Here is a 1,965-nt window from a genome sequence, read left to right on the forward strand (position 1 = left end):
TTGGCCAGCACACAGACACTTAAGCTAATGGAATACTTCTGATCAGGGAATCAGCTTCCTGGCTATTTGTTTATTTAATTTACTTGCACACAAACTGTGCAGGACTGCCTGAATAGTGGCCTGGAATGCAACACACATGCAAGATCAGAGACAGCAGCCCTTTTGTGATGAGAGGTCGATTGGCCTTACCCATGGCCCGCCAACCCCACTCTGGCTGCATTTTTGTCAGCTCTCTCTTTATACTCATTATGTTTCCAAATTCTCTGCTTTTCAAGCCTGCAGTATTTTATCTTGTGCACAGAACGTGTATAAAATGTGAACTAATTAAATTAGAAATAATTAATGGGAAGCTGACAGAGGAAACCACTGTAGTTTAGAGATGTTATAGCCACTGAATCAATAACACTCTTCTCCCACATGACCCACATTCACAGGATGCCTTCCATTCCACTAAGTACTATCCTGTAACCATTGCAGGCAGAACAGGATATTACAGAATCCTTGTTCGCTGCTCTCTATCCTGAAACTGCAGGTCTGAACATCCTTCTCATTCTCCTCATTCAGTATGAGGGCTCCCTACAGTTGTCTTCAAATCTGGAGGCACTGTTTTATAGGAAGGAGCGATCACGAAAAGAATTGGTTTTGTAACAAAAGGCAGTCGTCAACAGACATTGTTTTTTTTTTTAGGGTTATGACATTAAGTGGTAGGAAGTAGAATTTCCTTGAAAATCCCCAAAATATCATTTGGAGGGTTTTCTTCAAAACATTTCTTTTCCAAGTCCATGTATCAATAGTATGAATGAACTAATGAAAGAAATATTAATTACAGTAAGAGTAGCCCTGTGCCATCAAGAGACTGGCATTCCGGAAGCTCTGCAGACAAGAACACAGACTCACAGCAAGTATACGTGGAAAGACACTGACCAATAACATGAGAAAGAGGGGCCCAGCCCAATGAGCAGAACGTGAAATCCAGAGCACATGAGAGTGTAGCTTTGTCCTAGCTCTGTCACTCATGCACTAGATGCTCCGAGCTGCTTTACTGATCTATGCATTAACAAATTCATCTGTAACTCACAGACTTAGAGAAAGAACTTATGGTTACCAGAGGGGGAAGGGAGGCGGGGAGAGATAGTTAGGGAGTTTAGGATTGACATGTACACACTGCTATATTTAAAATGGGTAACCAACAAGGACCTACTATATAGCACAGGGAACTCTGCTCAATATTATGTAACAACCTAAATGGGAAAAGAATTTGAAAAAGAATAGATACATGAATATGTATAACTGAATCACTTTGATGTACAAGTGAAACTAACACAACATTGTTAACCACCTATAGCCCAATATAAAATAAAAAGTTGAAAAAAAAACCCAAATTCATCTGTAAAAGGGCTGAGTGGTTGTTATGAGGCTTAAACAAATTGATATATGTAAGTGTGTACATGCCTGACATACATACATGTTAGATTATCCAGGGCAACTGTGGTTGAAGAAAGTCACACAACTGGCAGCAGGATGTGATGGTCTGTAATGGTGACCCACAAAATAAAGGTGAAATGGTATTTTTGCTATTTATTAAATTGGTATGTTTTAGATGCATTCACTTAAACAATCTCGTTGTCAGGCACATTTTACTGACTTGCTTTCCCTTGCATATATGAGCAGTGTTATTTCTTATGTGCTATACAAAAGTTGAAGGTTAATTAGCAGTATAACTAAATAGTAACACTGCTAGTCTCCTTCACACAAATTAAAAAAAAAAACAAACAAACTTCCTCTTGGTAAGGCTGTGGGGTTACCACAGAGAGTGCAGTTTGGGTCTTGCCCCCTAAATCACATCGGGGATGATTGGTGACGAGTGTAAGGACTCTCTGCAGACCTTACAAAGAACTATGACCCAAGGACACTCAAATGTGAGACCAAGAGAGAGGCTGGAGTTGGAGGGTTCTGAAGGATATG

General features: G+C 39.9%; 1 non-coding gene across 1 annotated transcript; it reads left to right on the plus strand.

The window, feature by feature from the left end:
- The first annotated feature begins 1,628 nt into the window (after positions 1 to 1,628).
- Positions 1,629 to 1,757, plus strand: LOC137765534 (small nucleolar RNA SNORA19). Its single transcript, XR_011074186.1, has one exon. It is a non-coding gene; the product is annotated as a small nucleolar RNA SNORA19 (small nucleolar RNA).
- Positions 1,758 to 1,965: the final 208 nt, after the last annotated feature.

This window comes from Eschrichtius robustus, chromosome 5, assembly GCF_028021215.1.
Source record: "Eschrichtius robustus isolate mEscRob2 chromosome 5, mEscRob2.pri, whole genome shotgun sequence".
Taxonomy (NCBI): domain Eukaryota; kingdom Metazoa; phylum Chordata; class Mammalia; order Artiodactyla; family Eschrichtiidae; genus Eschrichtius; species Eschrichtius robustus.